The sequence below is a fragment of the Nuphar pumila genome, chromosome 15 (assembly GCF_984573655.1).
Source record: "Nuphar pumila chromosome 15, dmNupPumi1.hap1.1, whole genome shotgun sequence".
In the NCBI taxonomy this organism is placed as follows: domain Eukaryota; kingdom Viridiplantae; phylum Streptophyta; class Magnoliopsida; order Nymphaeales; family Nymphaeaceae; genus Nuphar; species Nuphar pumila.
The window spans coordinates 81816677-81837605 of NC_143263.1; positions in this window are offsets into that span (position 1 = coordinate 81816677).

The following is a 20929-nucleotide window of genomic DNA, read 5'->3' on the forward strand; positions in this document are numbered from 1 at the left end:
ACATCAATGACTCAGCTATATAAGTATTCAATTATACATAATTGTTAAAATTTATGATTTAAAAACATATGATTGTCTATTATGAGTATCCTTTTATGAGCATCACACATTAAAAACCACAAAATGCATGATAGGTGGTCATGAATTGGTGACCGAGTTGGGGTCCGATCCAGTTTGACTCTGGCTATTTTTGGGTGACTCGTCGGGTTTGCCAATTATGCAATATTCTACATACATCACTTGATATTAAAGCAATGGTTCTATCTACTGTGACTAGTAGAAGAAATGGTATGAATGGCTCAAGTGTCACTTGATGGTCTATATCAAATGGATGCATCTAAAAAAAGATAGGGGATCATGTACTTTTCCATTAAAGATAGTATATAAAGCGACATGAGCTTAATATTATATGAGCAGTGATTAAGATATTGTTCCATCAAATCACCAATTGTAGCACAACTTGACAGGCTTTTAATGGAATTCTTCACTAAATTCCAACTTTCCCAACTGAACTCAAACTGTGAAGTAATTGCAACTTCATGCATTTATTCTGCCAAAGATTGGCTTGTGTTCTGGGTTCTAGGAGCAAGTGACATTGTGAACAAGAAAAACCTGAGTGGCTAAAAATGATCAATGATTTCATCAAGTGTTTGCTTTTGGAATCTTGGAACAAGGCTTATCAAAAGTAAAAAATTTCATCACATTGAGAATCAGATTAGAGGATTCATTATGTGGGCTATGGACGTATTTACAACTAAAATAAACCTTTGTTTTTTAGGGGACAGATATGGTTAAGTTCTCTCTGACAATTTTCCGAAAAAAGGAAAGATATTTTCACATAAGTTAAAAATGGAATAAGATCATGATAACTTGAGAATATCTCAACAAATATCATGTGGCATATCTTCAACACATTTGTAATCTTTCACTTAATAATTCAGGTTGACCTACAAAATGGAGAAACAAACTGGCCAAGCATGTAAACAAAAATGGGAAATAATCTTTCATAAATCTGATTGGTCATCCCATGATCATAATAAAAATTAGTGAGTAATGGCCCAACCATGGGTTGAACCAAAATTCTGTTTTCTTCTGTTGCCCATCATCCAGTTGGAACCTTTAATTATAATTTGCATGTCTACCTTGATGCTTTTCCAGGCCCCTGATACCAAGTACTATCTGGAATCACTACAAGAAATCGGCGGATTAGCGACGGTCGTAATCCATCGCAAATTCGTCACTAAATAGTTTAGTGACAGATTAGCGATGGATAACTTTCATCACAATTTCCTAGTTACTAATTAGCGATAAAATATATCTATCGCTACTTTCGTCACTAATTTGTGATAGATTAGCAAATGCCATGATCTGTCATGAGGCCGACACTAATCCGCAGAGATTTGGTTTTACGACAAATACACATCCGTCGTTAATTCCGTCGCTATTGTAGTGATGGATTTGCGACAGATTATAATCTGTCTCAAAGCCTATTCAGTTTTGCGACTGATAAATATATGTCCCTATTCTGTCGCTAAATTAGAGGCTGATACTAATTAGCGATAGATATTATCCGTCGCTAATCCATCACAAAAAATAAATAAAAAAATTTGAAATATAAATTTCAAGAAAAAATTTTCTCGTTATATAATTTATATATCCTCTGTATAAAAAACAAAGTATACATACAAAATATAAATACAAAGCAGCAGAAACAAATTTAACACAAGATACAAGGTGAAAAAATTTATCGATCCACTATAATTCTCATCAAGTTCTAATTATTTACAAGTGAACATATACAAAGAGTTTCTTTTGAAACAACAAGAAGGTGCAATAAATATAACACATGAATCTAATCATCGCCAAGATTCTGAGTATCATCATCTTCATTGTCTCGATTTGTCCCTTCATCTATGCCTCTATCAGCTCCTCCACGTTGATTATCTCCAACATCCTATAAGAGAACCACAAGGTTAATATTGATAAACAAAATATAATAAAATAAATTATATGCAATGCACCTAATCTAAGGCAATCAAAGTAACATAAATGAATTACACATAGACTAGCTAGCAATAAAGTGAAGGACACTAACTGAATTCAGATATGTGTTCTAACGCTGACAAAAAAAAATTATAGTGATTCAATCATGCAGATATGTGTTCTAAGGTTGTCAAAAAAATATCATAGTGATTCAAGCATGCATATATGTGTTATAAGGCTGTCAAATAAATATGTTCTGTATCACAATCATGCATATATGTGTTATAAGGCAGTAAAAAAAAATCATTGTGATTCAATCATTCAGATATGTGTTCTAAGGTTGTCAAAAAACTTTCATAGTGATTCAATAATGCATATATGTGTTATAAGGCAGTCAAACAATTTCATAGTGAAGAAATCATGCTTATATATGTGTTCTAAGGTTGTCAAAAACTTTTATAGTGATGAAATTATGCTTATATATGTGTTTTAAGGTTGTCAAAAAACTTTCATAGTGATTCAATCATGCATATATGTGTTATAAGGCAATAAAAAAACTTTCATAATGATGGAATCATGCTTATATATGTTCTAATGTTATAAAAAAACTTTCATAGTGATTCAATCATGCATATATGTGTTATAAGGTAGTCAAAAACTTTCATAGTGATAAAATCATGCTTATATGTGTTCTAATGTTGTCAAAAAACTCTCATAGTGCTTCAATCAAGCATATATGTTTTCTAAGGTTGTCAAAAAACTTTCATAGTGATTCAAGCATGCATATATGTGTTCTAAGGTTGTCAAAAAACTTTCATAGTGATGGAATCATGCTTATATGTGTTCTAATGTTGTCAAAAAACTTTCATAGTGATTCAATAATGCATATATGTGTTATAAGGCAGTCAAACAATTTCATAGTGATGAAATCATGCTTATATGTGTTTTAATGTTGTTAAAAAACTCTCATAGTGATTCAATCATGCATATATGTGTTCTAAGGTTGTCAAAAAACTTTCATAGTGATTCAAGCATGCATATATGTGTTCTAAGGCAGTCAAAAAACTTTCATAAGGATGAAATCATGCTAATATGTGTTCTAAGGTTGTCAAAAACTTTTATAGTGATTCAATCATGCATATATGTATTATAAGGCAGTCAAAAAACTTTCATAGTGATGAAATCATGCTTATATGTGTTTTAATGTTGTCAAAAAACTCTTATAGTGATTCAATCATGCATATATGTGTTCTAAGGTTGTCAAAAAACTTTTATAGTGATTCAAGCATGCATATATGTGTTCTAAGGCAGTAAAAAAACTTTCATAATGATAAAATTATGATAATATGTGTTCTAAGGTTGTCAAAAACTTTCATAGTGATTCAATCATGCATATATGTGTTATAAGACAGTCAAAAAACTTTCATAGTGATGAAATCATGCTTATATGTGTTCTAATATTGTCAAAAAACTCTCATAGTAATTCAATCATGCATATATGTGTTCTAAGGTTGTCAAAAAACTTTTATAGTGATTCAAGCATGCATATATGTGTTCTAAGGCAGTCAAAAAACTTTCATAATGATGAAATCATGCTAATATATGTTCTAAGGTTGTCAAAAAACTTTCATAGTGATTCAATCTTGCATATATGTGTTATAAGACTGTCAAAAAACTTTCATAATGATGAAATCATGCTCATATATGATGAAATCATGCATATACTAGCTTGAAATCTAACGATATGAAATAAATGACATAAAACTTTCATACCTGACAGGCACCTGCAGACAAAGTTCCCCTGTCTCAAAAAAAGTTGCATAACTCATTACAGACAATGTCAAAACTTGCTTCATGTAAATAGTCACGCACTGTGTCCTTGACAAGCTGGCAGACACCATCCCAAGAATTAGTAGGGTCAATCAGATGCTGGGAGTTGATGCTGGCGGGAGAACTTTGAGAGCCCTGGCTGGAAGAGGCAACGACTGGTGTGGTGTTCATATTACTCCCAAACTCGAACACACGATCCTTTTTTGGTTCACTGGTTGCAGTCACCCATGCTGCATGATCAAAAGACGGATGCTGAGTGGAGTCATCGCCATATCACTCTACTATATGTTGCTCGTATGACTCATACAAAGTAATGATTAAAGTATGGATTAATAATTAATAATTAATAATTACAATATTCATGATAACTTGTCTATTATAATGTTTATTAATACAATAAATGCACACTGTTGTCCCTCTCGCCTTCTCTGATACAAACTCTTTCGTGCATTCATGGTGAATATAATGATTTGATATATATATCACACACACACACACACACACATATATATATATATAATGTCATTCAATCACAAGAACTATGATGCATGCATTGATAACTTAATATTTTTATGTGCAAAACCATTCATTTAAAGCATTGATAACTTGTCATTCATTTTCATATGCAAACCTATTCATAACACGATACATTCATTTAAAGCATGTTTTCATGATACAATTTCACATGAAATGCATAATCAAATTGCAAATAACTTTATGCAAGCATGGATACAGTCACACCAAACATTGCAATACATTCAAATCATTCATGTCAAAACAATGTCAAACATGTACCTGCAGCAAACACACTCCAATATCCAGCTAATTACTACTATGATTAGAATAGAATTCAAACTCCAAAAATAAGAGCACTTTTATTTTCATACATTAAAATCATGCTCAACATGATCTCCAAACTCCATCAAAGCAGTCCTAGATATCCACAACTAAGTGAGCGTGTGAACAAAAAAGTGTTGCATTCAAAAAATTAAATAACCTGTGATGCACTTGCATCACTTACTCACTATGGGTATTTACCCGATTTGCATGCTATTGCCTTTGCATTTTTTTATTATTTCTTTTTACATTGCATTTTTAGCCGCATGTGATGCTTAGCACTAAGTATCACCCAATTAGCTCAGCTACGCACCTACAAAGCACATTTATATACGACAGGAGTAGCAACCCATCAAGAGGTGGCAGGGGCTCCACCACTGACTGATAGAGAGAGAGAGAGGCAGTATACCTGCAGACTCATTGACGAAGGGGATCCGATCGTGGGTTGGCTGCAAAGCGAGGCTACCGAAACAGGAGGACGACAAGGTCACCGTCGTGGGTCAGGGGAGATTTTAAAAAAATAGCTGATATTTGCAAAACCGTCTCCTCCCCTACCTGCCCCAACAACCTGACAGAAAAGGGAGCAAGGGCGCAACCCCTGCCTTTCTGTCAAAAGAAATGGAAGAGAGGAAGGGACTGGGGGTGTCGCCCCCGTCCCCTATCTGCTTGAAAAGGGAGCAGACCCCTCCCTTGCTATAAGAGAAAATAGGGAGGGGCCTGACCCCTCCACTGCGAAAAGAGGAAGCAGAGAGAGGGGTGGGCTTAGTTGCCAGGTCGAGCCTGACCCCAACCTCGACCGAGAGGGAGGTGGGCTCGGCTACCTGGTCGAGCCCGACCCCATTAGAAGAGAGAGAGAGAGAGAGAGAGAGAGAGAGAGAGGAGCAGAGAGGGCCTCCCCCACCTCTGTTGAAAAGAGAGGATAGAGAGCGAGCAAGCAGGGAGGGGTGATACCCCTCCCGTTGAAATCAGGAGGCAGAGGTTGGGGTTACATCGAGCGAGCAATGTGAGAAAGGGTGAGAGAAAGGGCGGGGGCGAGAGAGGGGCAGGGGCATCGACCCCTGCCGAAAATAAAAGAGGGGCAGGGGCTGATGGCTCATGCCGGACCTAGAAGAAAAAGGGGGGGGGGGGGCAAAGGCCCCTGCGACTCTTGAAAAGGAAGAGGCAGGAACCAATGGCCCCTATCATCCTTGAAAAGAATCGGGGCAGGGGCTAATGGCCCCTACTGACTTCAAAAGAAAATCGGGGCAGGGGCCATTGGCCCCTGCCAGATTCTGAAAAATGAAGCAAGAGCCAAAGCCAGAATCTCCAAAACAGGCGAAAGAGGGGGGGGGGGGTCTCGATTCCTTCCACCGGCCCACTGGGTGACAGAGGGCAGAACGAGAGAGAGAGAGAGAGAGATGAGGGGAAAGAAGGGAAGGGAGGAGACGTACCTGGGGGAGGAGGTCACCGACGTCGGCAGACGAGCAAGAAGGAAGGAAAGAGGAGACGAGCAAGAGGGGGCGAGAGAAAGGTCGAATGACCAATGAGGTGGTGCCGGCGAAGCTGTCGGAAAGGGAGGCGGTTGCCGGAAGGGGGAGAAGGGAGGGCGAGAGAAAGGGTGGGGGTGTGCAATGAATGAAACAGAAAGGGAAAAGAATCATTAGGGTTTTACGAGAAATTTAGCGACGGATTAATAATTAAAAAATTTTGTCGCAAACACCGTCACAAATTTGCGACGAAGTAGCAATGAAAAAATGGTGTAGCTCATCCATTGCGAAGTTGCAACGGAGTGTGAGACAAAAATTTTCCGTCGCTAATCCATCACAAATTTGTGACGACATTTGCGACAGATTTTTTTCGTCGCTAATTCTGTAACTAATTCTAATTTTAAGGACGGATAGTTTTCTCTCGCTAATCCGTCACAACTTTGCGATGGATTATTTTCGTCACAAATTTTTGTCGCTAAATAACATTTTTCTTGTAGTGAATAATCTATTTGGACTCCTTATCTAGATACTTAACCTTTAACATCTTGGCCCAAGGACATTAGTCTCCTTAACTTTAGTAGGGGTGACAATAGGTCAGGTTTACCGAGACCTGACTCTTACCAAACCCTATAGGGTCTGGATATGGTAATAAATAAGATCCGATTAAGACCTGGGTCTAGACCCAAAGGTCCGATTAATACATGGAATTGGGTATAGTTTGTGAAATTTTATACCAGACTCGGGCCCAACCCGAGTTCCAATTATGACCTACAAATTTTCAATGTAAAAATAATTAAAAATACTATTTTACCGGGTATGTCTCAGGTCTGGTTCATGTAGTTCTTATTGGGTCTGGGTATGGTTGCTACAGAGAGAGAGAGAGAGAGAGAGAGAGAGAGAGGTGTGCTAATCATGACTAAATGGCTGGATTGGAGGGAAGGCATTGATGTTCGATGCTTCAAGGAAGTCCACATGAATGCGTTGGAGATCAAAATATCTCCCAGTGGAGATCAGAATAGGTGATGTTGGTCACCGGGTAAGGGTGTCAATGGACCGGATCTATGGCAGAAATATATGGGTCTGGACCCGAATCCGACTAAGAGGAGTTGGTACCTGATGTGAACTCGGGTCCAACCGGACCTACCATAGGTAAAACTATACCTGGGTCCGATTAGGATTAGATAAATCAGACCCGGCCCATACTGGGAAAAAAGTATTTTTTTCATATTTTTATACATTGAAATTTTTTGAATCTTAATCGGAACTTGGGTCAGATCCAGGTCTGATATGAAATTTCTTGTACCATTGTTGGTCTGAATATTTACTGGAAACCTATAGGTCCGACCCGAATTCTTAATCGGACCACTTTCTTCTGTACCAAACACAGATCCTATCAGACCTGGTACGGTTCAGGATTGGCTCATATACGACCCATTGAACACCCCTATGATAGGGCCCTATCACTGGGTATGGTCTTTTCCTATGATAGGTCCGGTCAGATGCAGTTGGGGACCTCATACCAGCACCTCTTAATCAGATTCAGGTCCAAACCCACTTAATTACTTTGACGTTTAAGGATGGAGAGAGTCATTCTTGGCATAACTTGGCCCAAACGTAAGATGTCCTTACTGAATGTAAAGTTATACTAATTGCTGAATGTATCCTGTTATATTAATGTTATTAACATAACGAAGGGGGCCTAAATCCTCCACCTTACTTGTCGGAGGGAAAGAACTAGTTAGAAATCATAAGATCTGAGTATCTCAGTAGGATATGAGATCACCTTGGGTATGAGATTTGAGGTAATTAAACAAACACTAAAACAGAATATGACTCATACAGTTAATTAGATCTGGAACAACTGATGTTGAATCTAATTAAGTGGTACTGGATCAGTCAGATATCGAATCCTAATCAAAAACCTTTTGATATGAGAGAGATTTCTCCAGGTTTCAAAATCAAAAGAGCGTGGAAACACATAAGAACTCTTGAACCTTGAACGGAAATTGAAAAAACATGTACCTCCAGTTCCTTGGAAAATGGTAAGATCTTTAGCTCAAAAAAATGGGTTGATCCTATCATCTTGACTTGTTTTACTTTTTCTCTTTGTATTTTTCTTTTCTATTTTAACATTATCATTATCATTATAGAATAGAACATGCAGAACAAGATTTTCATGTAAAACCTACTCTATTTTTTGCGAACAGGCCTTTGCTCTTCTCTTTGGCTGTGGACATGGAACCCGATTCTGCTTTCACCATGACATTAGTTAGAAAGAACTATATATATATATATATATATAGAGAGAGAGAGAGAGAGACGAAAGAAATTCAACATTACCACTCATGAAGATCAACAAAATGTTGAACCCATGAACTGAACAAGAGCAAAGTCAAAACAAATAAAGAAAGCAGAATAGAAAAAGAACATCAGACAGATAAAACGGGCTCACGCTGGAGCCGCTTGCCCAGATTGCGGCAAAAAAGAGGTAGCGTCAGCAAGAGGGAGCGAAAGAACACTAAGATGCATACGCAAGATCGCATAAACATCTACCTAAATTTTATGCACCAGGTTTTGAATGTTAACCGAAATTTGACGAAAATGAGCATCGTTTCGTGCCATCCAAACAAACCACCAAGAAGTAAGCAACCACGTTCGCCAGATGAACCTCCACCTCATGCTGCGCCTAATACAAACTGGGCCCAAGATCAGATCTAGCGCAAAAGACTCCTCCTTAACAAACATATTTGGATGCCTCTAGGTCCTGCTAAAGAGTTCCACAAATATTGGGCAAGACCAGAACAAGTGAAACATAGATTCTTCTGCAGCTTGACAAAGCACGCACCAACTCGGGAGCTGAATGACCCACTTCTTTAAATTATTATGGGTTTGGATCCTATCGTGCAAAATTAACCATGCCAGGACTCGAGAACGAGGAGAAGGACCCTTCACCCAAAGCACATCCTCGGACAACCAATCAGCCCCCGGGGGGAGCAACGATCTATAGACTTTTTTGGCGAGGAACTCTTCGCTTGGCGTCAGCGCCCACTGCAACCACTGATCAAAATTTTCGGAGTCCTCAAAATGGTCTCTAAAGCAAGCTAAAGCCCTCAACCACGATTTACGCAAGTGCGAGAGCGCCAAACCCTAGGTTCCCAGACGAAACAGGATAAGAGCAGGAGCCTCATATTTAGCAAGAAGCAAACGAGCACAAGGGTTATCCGGTTGGTGGGCCAACCAACATTGCTTGGCGACAAGAATAATGTTGCACAGTCTGGGTGCAGGAATGCCTAAACCAGCCATACACCGAGGTAAGACCATCGAACGCCAACCAATCAAGTGACGCTTACCCTTGAGTTGACACCCAAACCATAGAAAACCTGCCAGCAAACGCGTCAGCTGCTTTTCTACTCCCACAGGCATCACAAACATAGACATGAAATATTCTGGAATAGTTGAAAGAACATGTCTGACTAAGGTTAGACGGCCTGCGATGGAGAGATAAGACGACTGCCACGAAAGCAATTTGCGCTTCACTTTTTGAAGCATCGGAGCCCAAGAGAGGTGCTTCACTTGTAACGGCAAGCCCAGGTACATAATAGGCATTTCAGAAATAGTGCAATTAAAAATTCTCTTTCCAGCTACAAGCATATTGGCATGAACATTGAACATGATAATAGAGCATTTGGTCTCATTTAGAGAAAGCCCAGATAGGGAGAGAAAGAACTGAATGATAAGCTTGAACCTAAGCATCTGTTGAACATTTGCACGACAAAAAATGATCATATCATTAGCATAAGTAAGAATATGACCCGAAAAGTCTGAAACCTGCAAAGGATCAATGAAACACGATACCGCAACCTGCTTAAGCAAGACCACAAGACCCTCAGCAACAACATTGAACAACAAAGGCGAGAGGGGGAACCCTTGTCGCAAACCACACCCCAGCTTGAACCAGTCTCCTCTAACACCATTGATATTTAACATGGCTTAGGCATTTGAAACCAGCTCCCGCACCCAAACAGAAAAACGACGATCAGTACCAAAATTTGCTAACATTTGAAATAAGAATGACCAATGCACATAGTCAAAAGCTTTATGAAAGTCTAATTTAAGGACAAAGTAAGGTTGACCGCTATGCTGCAAGGAATGAACAACCTCGGACGCCATGATGAACGAGTGTTGGACCCTCTTATTACGAATAAAGGCAAACTGAGAGTCTGAAAAAATCTGGTTAGCCACCGATTTCAGCCTATTCGCCAAAACCTTGTCAAACATCCGATAGAGAGCACCTATAACTGAGATTGGGCGGAATCGTGAAATATCAGTGGCCTCATCCTCTTTCGAAATAAGCGAAATAATAGCAACATGAAAATGATAAGGCAATTTGAAGTTACGATAGAACTCATCAAACATGCTCACTATGTCTGATTTAACATAGTCCCAAAAGATTCTAAAAAAGTCGACATGAAACCCGTCAATGCCAGGCGCTTTCCAACCCGACAGATCCTTAATGGCCCTAAAAATCTCATCGTCAGAGAACCTTCTTTGCATAGATCTGGCTTGCTCAGGCTGAATTGACCCAACTAGGACATTACCAAAGACACCCTTCGCAGTTAATGAAGCAGAATATAAATCCTTAAAATATAGCGAGACTACCAGATTAAGATGTTGATTGAGATAGGAAACACCCCCAATGGAGATAGAAGGAATGACCTTCCTCCTATGACGATGAGAAGCATATGAGTGAAAAAATTTAGTGTTGCCATCACCAGTCGCAAGCCATTTTACCCTAGACCTTTGCTTCCAACGAATTTCCTCTTTGATCATCTAGCTTTTCAAGAGCATAGTTAATTCTAAGGACCTGGCCTAGAGACTAAGAAGTTGCAAATCAGAAAGAGAGCCAGGAGAAGACATAGACTGATACAACGTAGAAATCTCCTGATCCCATGCGGCCATTTGCTGAAATTTCTCCACATTACGACTATGAAGCCAAACTTTGATATCCTTAGCTAGACGAAAAAGCTTATTTTGAACCCGGAGCACCGCCCAATGTTCATCAACAGGTTTGTTCCAAGAATTAGCAATAACTGAGAGAAAATCTGGCTCCTAAAGCCACCATTCTTCAAACGCAAAGCTCCTAGTGGGTTGAAAGCCATCCCCTCAACAAGTGATGATCTGCCCATGATCCGAGATAGAGAGAGCAAACAGCACACACTTAACGTCGAGAATGAGGTCCAATAAATTAGAAGTGACAAAGACCCTATCAAGGACCCTACAACACGGACGAGACCGCCTATTCAACCAAGAGAAGTGCTCCCCGGTTAAAGGAATAGGGTAGAGAAAATGTCGATGAACAAAGTCTTGGAAACCTCACATAGAGGGATTAGGAATAACGAGGTTATTAGAGTCATGAATAGATAGTAAACAATTGAAATCCCCCATAAGAAGGTGACAATCTCTGGTGGAAACGACAATCCTATCCAAATCATCCCAAAATGCAGGCCTCATGGTAGCGAGATTAGGGCCATAAACAACAGAAACCACTACTCTTCTACCAACTGCGTGCAAATTGAAAGCAACAAATAGAGAGAAAAGACCCACATCCAGCTGAGATAAATTTAAAGACTGCTTTCCCAAGATAAGGATACCTCTTGCATGATTGACCACATGCTTAAAGAAATAGTCAGCTCCCTGCCAGATGCTAGAGGCGACCACGAGTGGGATGACCTCCATTTTAGTTTCACATAAAGCAAGTAGGTTGGGCTTTTCCTCTCTAACCCAATTAGCCAGAAACAAGCGTTTCATGGGACAATTTAAGCCCCTAACATTCCAACAAACAATCTTCATGGAATAAAATCTGGAAAAAATCGGGGTTGGTGGCACCGAGATGACCTTCTTGGGGACCTAGCATCGATAGTCGAAACAATTGACAAAGGCCTCCTTCTTCTTCGCTAACCATGCATGATTTGCCGAACACCTCCAGCATTGACAGGCGACCTCAAGTGACCATCGAAAATGCCCAACTGCTCACAGTCTGCTCCACCGGAGTGGCAGAGAGAGTCCCCAATAATAGCAGAGATAGCTAAAATCGTAGAATCTATATCAACAACTATACCTTGCAGCTGCGAAGAGGAGAGAGAGATATCCAACAACTTAGTTGCATCGACAACCGTGACACCCAGAGGATGTGGACTAGGATGCTGCTGAAGCAAAGGCATAAACAGGTGGCTACCCTGACCTCGTGCTGGACTACCGAATGAGACCCCATTTGGTGGAAAACCAAAAGATTTGGCAGATGAAAAAACCTTAGAGACATAATGCGATACAAGAAGAGGACGCGGAACCGAGGAGCCAAGCACCATGTATCTGATTGCCAGGTTGGTTTTAGTATTAAACGCAATAAGATTGATAACCAAATAGTCAGAGCGTCTGGAGGGAAAAATAATAAGGAATGATTGCAAATTTGTCCTTTGTTCACCACGCGCAAGCATGCCCAACCGTGCCTCTAAGCTATAACTAGAATGGTAAGAGCAGGGGCACGCAAATCTATTCAGGTGCAGAATGAATCAGGTATATTTCAGAACTGAACTACCCAAATCAAAATTTTACCGGCAGCATCAGTGGATCTAACATGTTTCTTAACACTATGAAACATGCGTTGGATTGACAGTAGACAAGAGGTTGTTGAAGAAAATGGGGACACCACCACTTTGATGTGCTTACTCATTAAGAATAGGAATGGCATTGTAGCTGTAATGGTTGATTTGTCAGCAAGAAATCATGATTTTTACATGCCAGATTGGGGGCCAATCACAATTTCCTAAAATGTTGGCAGATCGTCATCTCACTGACCAAGAGTGGTTACTGCATGCCTGTGTAAAAATAATTTAAACATTGCATGCCTGAATCGGCTATTTTTAATTAAATGTAAAAAATACCAAAAATATTTTTTAAATATTATTTTAAAATCATTTTAATGTTTTTAACACATGTCATGTTATGATTGACACATAATATTTTTTTTTGGTGCGAAACAAAATGATTTATTTATCGGTATCAACCGATACAGCCAGTTGAATGGGTGTCTGAATGATTCAGGATTGATATTGACAACATTGGTCTTAAGCCAACCCACCTAGCCAGGTGCACAGAGCCATTATGGGTGTTCATATTGACTTTCTCATGCGTGAATATTCTTTCAGGATGTGGGGTCTTAACCATCAAATGTCAGTCTACACAATGTATGTCCTGCTAAAGTAAAGCATGCATTATTTTTTTCATAGCTTAAATGCACTAGAGTAAGTGATGTCGAATGATCCATATTAGATTCTATATATTCCACTTCCATTTATTTATCTTATAGTAGTGAATGCATTTATTTTTGTTGCATTAACCCTAATCTATGATACCATCAGAGCAAAACAACAGATCTAAGGCATGCAGGGATTAGATTGACCCTTGTGAGTTCTTTTCAATTTGATATCTAGTTTTTTAGGTGTGTTACACTTCTTAGGTGCACAACAATCTATCTAATTCAACATTGTTCCTAATATGCTTAGATCTATCAACTAAAGGTTGGCTGTTATGGTAGTTGCTTGTTAACACTATAAGAAAAACCTCTTTTACTAGTGTGTCCCCACAAATCCAATAGGTGGTCTGCTAGAACGATTTTGTGAGGATGTGCAAATCGAATAGGTAGTCTGCTAGGACGATTATGTGAAGGTGTACACGACCAAGATCCATATATGATCTGACAAGGATGATTATGTGAGGGTGTACATTTTCAAGATCCAGATATCATCCGGTTGGGATGTGCCTATGAGGATACATGTTTCTAATATTAGGTGATCTAGCATGAAACTTATTTCAAGATGCGGTAAATCTCTAAAAGATTGAATAGGTTAAATATATGAATTGTGATGATCAAATGAGCTGATTGAGATAACCAGTTATGAATCTATGAATTTAGCTATACTCCAATTATTGTAGTATGATTACAAGTTAAACTCAGATCGACTATAGATCATGGTATGATTGAAATGAATATGTTGATATATTAGGTGAATAATACATGTCTACAAATGAATATGTTGACTTATTAAGTAAATGACATATCATGCCTACTTAGTCATATTGTTAATAAATGCATTGTGTTTTCCTAATTGACATATATCATATATGTGTACTATAATGGATGTATATCATAAATATCTAATTAAATAGATTATGTTATCATTAATGTGCTACATGTATTACATACTCACTATGTGTTCTGTTATAGACTTATCAGACTTTTACGAGTCTGGCCCTTTTTATGAGATTTCAGGTGAAGTGTGATGTATAATTGTGGAGCAGATGAAGGATGCTACGACGATGTTGAGAGTCAATCATTTTTCTTTCTTAAAAGCTGAATTTGGATATATTAAATTTAGTCTTATCATTATTAGTAAAAATTTAACTCACCTGAGGTTTTAAACCCAAGTTTAAAAAGGTTTCCGTTGATGATTTTAATAATAAAAAAATTAATTTTACGTATTTTATAGGTTAAAAATCTCAAGGCATTACACTCAATCCTCTCTCACATTCTTAACATCCTGCTATCAAGTTCCCCTTTCTCTTCTCTCATTTTCATTCTCTTGATGCTTCTCTAGTTCTCTTTTTATCTTTTTCGAGTTCTCAAGCTTTGACTTAGTCAAAGTTGTTTTCAATAAGAGTTGATCAGCTATTCAAAATGGTTTGCATGAAGTTGCTCAAACTCACCTAACAAAATTCAAGTCATATATATATATATATATATATATATATATATATATATATATATATATTTAAAGTATGGGGAATATCATGCAGACATTCTTAAAGCTCATAAACATATATAATTATATGCAATCATCATAAACATAATAAATATACGTAATTACACACAAACAATACTTGTTATACTAACATGCATTAGAATCACATAAATACCAAATTTAGTGTATTTTACCTTACCTCAAAATGCATGAGGCTAGTGTATGTTTGTCGATGATGCGAATGCGGTAGAACAAGATCGTGTGCGTCGAGTCTCATGCCAAGTATGAAAACTTGAACAGGTCCAACAACAATGACGACAAAGCAACAAAACACATATCGGCAGGTGGCAGTGGGAGAGTCGACTCCACAACAAGGAGGGTTGATCCCTCAGAGAGAGAGAGAGAGGGAGAGAGAGAGAGAGAGAGAGGATAGGGTGGACACAGGGGGTGGGGGGGAGGGGGAACTCATGGGGGTGCGGTTGGTAGGTAACTTCTGCTTATCAAAAGAGAACAGGGTGAGGGTGGCCACCATAAACTACTATGAGAGAGTGAGAGAGTGCGATGAAATGAGTGAGGTTGAAAACCATTTTATACGCAAGAGAGGGGGCAAAAACAAAAGGTGAAAAACCATGGGTTGTAAAACAAGGGGTAAAAACTATGGGATGAAAACCATGAATCATAAAACAACAGGTGAAAACCATGAAGTTTGAACTTTGATTTTGGATTTGCTGATACTCATTCAGGTCTTATCAAATACAACCCATTATATATATATATATATATATATATATATATATTATATTTAATATGATTCTTTTGGGTCCCGAATAGACCCAAATCATTTTTACTTTAGTGAGATCCATTTGGGTCTCAAATAGATCCAAATCTCAACTTAATTTTTGTGAGATTCATTTGGATCTCAAATGGATCCAAAATATTATTTAATATTAGTGAGATTCATTTGGGTCAAATGGATCCAAAATCTTGTTTACTTTTGAGAGATCCGTTTGGGTCTTCAGTAGATCCAAATCCTTAGCAAGACTTATTTGGGTCTCAAATAGATCCATAATTCTTCTATATCTGGTTTAAACCACCAATACAGGTCTAAACCTACCCAAACCTCTTTGGGTTGACCCAAATCATTTGGAGATCCAAATATTGATAACTTAAGATTTAGTGGATTCAATGTGCTTATTCAGACAATTCAAAATTATGTCTGTATGGATTAATCATCTTGGATCTCTACCAAAGTCTAGATCCAAATACCTCGTACATGGCTTCATAAATCTTAATTAAATTTGCTAATTAATAATAATTTACTATAAATAAAAATATATAACTCATCAAATAACTGAAATTCATCAATGTAGACCAGAATTCCAATAGGTAAAACCCTCCATATTTCATTAAAATATTCGATAAAATTTTTAGATATTACATTGGGTTTATATAAACCCAAACCCCAATAATTAGGAATAAATCTACAATGGCTAATATTAAATCTACAGTGACTAGCTAGGTTGGTCAACACAACTATTCAAAGGGAGATACTGGGCTAGGCATGGTTAATATACGGAAAGGAAAGTCAAAGGGTCCAAAACAACCCATAAGAGCCCAAAAACATCCAAAAAAAAGGCTTGGTCAAAAGTCAAATGGCTAGCAATGAATATGTGTTCATTATGGACTGTTTGATCATCAAAGCTCACATTGCAGAAACATTGGACTGTGTCAAGACGAGGTCAAGGGCAGCTTAAACAACCTAAAAGTCATCTTTGAGTAGCTAGATCAAGGTCAAAGAATAATTGGTTAAAATAAAAAATAGGTTGGCCAATACTCTAGCATTAATGGGGTTAAAATCATCCCAAGTACTATGACCATGATCATGACCGAACCAAACCAAACCAAATCTATTCGAACCAAGCCAAGCCGGGCTGAGCTGGCATAACAAAAACAAGAATCCAAATCCAAAGTTTAAGATCCAAGATTCAACTTCTAAACCAACCATAGGAAAAAAATAGTGTAATAGATGGACAAAAGGCTAGGTTATCACACAAAATTTTTAGAAAATTCCCAACACATTTAACATAAAAAATCTTCAACTTAGATCAAATAAGAAATAGGCTTGAATGACAAAAAGTTGAACTAGGCCAAATCTTATCGAGTGCTAGATTCTTACCACAAGGCGTTACTATGCTTGTCTCAAATAATTGAAACTTTTAAAGGCTTTATCACATTAATTTTTTTTTGTCCAAAGTTATGATGATCGTACTGTACTTGTCTCAAATACTCAAAGCAGCTTTATCACATTATTTTTGTTTACCTATGATGGATCACCACCGAGGTGGTACCCCATGTGGTAAGCGGGGTCATGTGCCAAGATGAAGGCCCAGGTTCGAATCCCTGTGCCACATGAGGCTTAAGAGAGATCTGGTAGGGGTTTGTTTAACACCAGCTTGTCAAAAAATAAAGAAATTGTGATTAGAAAAATACCATAATCTACAAAATCATTCTACAAATCCAACTCAAATCACATGCTAAGTTGTAGGAATTTCAACCATGAGAGAGAGAGAGAGGTGCAGTTTGGAGATTTTTTTTTTTTTTTTTGTAAATTTTGCAATCCAAAAAGTGATTTTTGTCCTTATTTATACAAAAATGGTCTTACAAATCTATCTGAAATCATGTGATGAGCTATAAAAAAATCTTTAACTGTGTGAGAAAGAGAGATCTAGGTGGACTTAAAATTGAGGGATGATAAGGTTAGGGATACCCCTAATGGAGAAGTCTCCTTATATGTGGCGTCGAAGAAAAATTCGTTTATTTGCATCAACCTTTCGAGGAGCTCATTCAAGACTTACTCGAACTGCTACTCAACAGAAAATAAGGGCTTTGGTTTCCAGCCATAGGGGTAGAGGAAGGCAAAAGAGAGATTTTCGTCGTTTGTGGATCACTCGGATAAATGCAATAACCCGCGAGAATGGGGTACCCTATAGTCGATTAATACACGATCTGCGCAAGAGGCAGCTCCTTCTTAATCATAAAATACTAAGAACCATTTTGGATTGCATATGGAGGGACCCCATAAAAATAATGTTCCAAATGAATGGCATCTTTAGAGTAAGGTACGAATGGTTGAGAACACAAACCGAAAATAATGCACTCCGATACCACTTTGTTGTGTTCATGGGTTCAGGTTCAAGTTTGGTGGGCATAGGTGGACTTGGTTAGGTTTAGGTTTAAGTCAAAAAGTCAACACATCTAAACAGAGTTTGATAGGTTTTGGTAGAAAATTCAGTACTCCAAACATTCTGAAAAAAAAAAAATCAAATTTGGAGGGATGATTCCAAACACCTTGGATTAGGTACGGTCAAAATTTCAGTGGCAAGGGACACCGGCACAGGGTAGTACGATTTTTGAGAGATGATGAACAAACAGGACAAGACGAGGTCAAACAGGGTTTTGAGACAAACACATCTGAATTGTAAAATCAATATCTCATCATAGAAACATCAATAAATCAAGATTTTTGAGAGGTCCAAACTAGATATCCTAAGGTAGACTAGGTCTAAATTTCAGACACAGGGGTTCATGATTTGGGCCGAGTGATTTTTAGAAGTTAGGCTAATTTCAAAGTTTATCAGAGTTCAAGTTTAGGCAGCTTTGGGTAGATTCTAGGCTAGGTTTGAGTTATTGAAAGGGGTTTGTTCGACTTACTTGACTTAGGCTGAGTGCAGCCGCCTTGGTCCATAGAAGTGAGCTGACCACAAAAGATCAACCACGCCAATTGAGAGTAGGGACTAGCCTGAGTGAGAGAGAGAGAGAGAGAGAGAGAGGGGGGGGTAAGGACTCACTAGAGAGAGAAAAAAAGAATCATCCAAAAGAGGGATGAATTTGAGAAAGATGAAAGAGAGAATTTAATTCATTTCTATTTTTTTTTAAACCAAATATAATGCCTCTATATATAGGCCTAGGAAGGGCTCTTAAAGCCAAGACATAACACAAAGAAAATTAAATAAATAAAGTCTAAACATAAATGAACCTAAGTTATCCTAGTTGCAACCTACTTGGACTCTCATGATATAGAGTCCATCCTCCCAAACCACATTTGGTTTTCTCATAACCCATATTTAGAGAGAACTTAAAGGAGTTACACGAGTTTCATGGGGGCCTTTTAAGGCTGGTGGGGGCATCAAGGAGGTGGGGCCTACTTACCTCCTGGATTATTTTAAGAGGAGTGTCACACATGTGGGTTCCACTTGAATGAATGTTGGAGTGAGGTAGTGCCTTTGAGATGAGTCCTACTTGTCCTACTTTGTTGATATGATGAGGTAGCATCTAAGGGGTGGGTCCCATGAATTGTTGGAGCTTGGAGCTCATATCTGGATTAATAGTAATTGGATTTGTCTTAATCATTTGGTGTATTGAACCTGGATTTGAGTTTGCCATTCTTTGATCTATTTCAATATATCGTGATAACATATGCGGATCACTGTCTTTCACAATTGGGTCTGCATCATCCTCTCCCCATTGAAGATTGCCTAGTCCACTAAGAAGCAAGGACCCAATTCAAATGTTGCAATCGAACTCCACGGTTGGCACATACCTTCTTATATTTTTGCAGACCACCTTCCAGCCCTTATATTTTTGCAGACCACCTTCCAGCCCTTAGCACCACTCGGCACCCGTCTGTCTTCTCCGAGAGCTCACTTCGCCAGTGGTGGATCCACCATTTATGGTTTCCACCAAAATAAAAAATAGTTTTGATATTTAAATATATAAAAATATATTATTTTATTTAAACTAATAATTATTGAAAACTATTACATTAATGTCCATATGTGTTAGTCTTGTGGCAGTGGGTTATAGCTAGGGGTGGCAATCTGGTCGGGTTGGCGGGTTGGCGTGTCAGCATACCTCAACCCGAACCCGACCCGTTTATTAAACGGGTCGGCTGTGGTAAACACGAACCCGACCCGTTTAATAAACGGGTAACCCGACACGACCCGCCATTAATAAATGGGTTGGGTCGGGTAAACGGGTTTTCAGGTTCGCGGGTTGACGGATCGGGTTGTCTGGTAGGCAGGTTGGCGGGTCGGGTTGGCGGGTCGGGCAGACGGGTTGGCGGGTTGACCCACCCGCCTAACCCGTTTATTAAACGGGTCAGACGGGTTGGCGGGTTGGCATACCTCGAACCCGACCTGTTTAATAAACGGGTTACGCGGGTCGACCCGTTTATTAAACGGGTTGGCTTAAGCCCAACCCGAACCCGCCTAAGAGGCGGGTTGGCGGGTCGTGTCAGAAATTGCCACCCCTAGTTATAGCATGTCCAATTTGTGTCACATTGAGTGCATGGCCAAATGGTGTGATATATAGCCACCATTTACTCTTTTGTTCGGCCAGTGACTAAAAATCAAGGGGTTAATAGTTGCTACAATCTATCTATAATTGACTTAGCAAAACCTAATTTTCTAATTTTTGGGTTTTTTTTGGGTACATCTAACCTCATAGATATAGATATGACGTGCTCTGTTTACTAGGAATTGTTTTTTTTTTTTTTAGAAAGGGAGGTAAACAGATTTATTAAATATTAAGTAAAAGAAATAAAATCAGGACGATGATATATTGGCCATAAGAGAGGAAAACAAGTCATTACAAAAGTTGGGATTGCTTTTTAGATCGCAGTTTTTTATTTTACAATATAAGAATTGATGCTGAAAATGCACCAAAAATTTTCAACTCAAAAAAATATGTTTTTATTTATTGGAAAAACATACATGCTTGATATGGGGAGTTCAGATCTGAATAATATATAATATATGGAGAGGTAAGGTTGAATCTGAAAAGGAAATATTTTCTTAAAAAAATTCTGTTAAGGAAATATGTGGTAATATTGGATGCAATAAAGACTGATCACCGATTCTCAAATGAATCGTTCTGAATCGCCCAAAAAAATAATTAAAAAATATTACATGTCAATCATAACATGACACATGTTAAAACCATTAAAATAATAGTAAA